A 392-nucleotide genomic window follows, 5' to 3' on the forward strand; every position below is an offset into this window, starting at 1 on the left:
GGAGGCGGTGACGGGCGCGGAGGGTGACGGCACCGGGACACTCATCACTCAGATTTCACTCATCATGGCTCAATCTGCCGCAGGCCCCGGGCTGTCCGTGTTGCATGAAGGGGCCCTGGGGAGCCCTGCAGGACAGCTCTGCCCAGAACATACAGGTAACAAGGTTGTCTAAAAGTATAAGCTAATTACACGCAGATACTTTGGTCATTAAGTCAAGGTACAGCATAAATAGGCTTGATACTTCTTCCATGAAGTGTGTGGTAAAGGTGTGTGATCTTCAATCCGAGTGAGGCCCATAGGCGACCAGCCGTGTGGACCGGGTGTCCAGTCGTTGTGGATGCCCTTTGCAGGGTGCCATTAGCAGTGGCAGGCGTTTTTAAATGGGGAAAAGC

Source organism: Nestor notabilis, unplaced genomic scaffold, assembly GCF_000696875.1.
Source record: "Nestor notabilis isolate BGI_N333 unplaced genomic scaffold, ASM69687v1 scaffold33277, whole genome shotgun sequence".
Lineage (NCBI taxonomy): Eukaryota > Metazoa > Chordata > Aves > Psittaciformes > Psittacidae > Nestor > Nestor notabilis.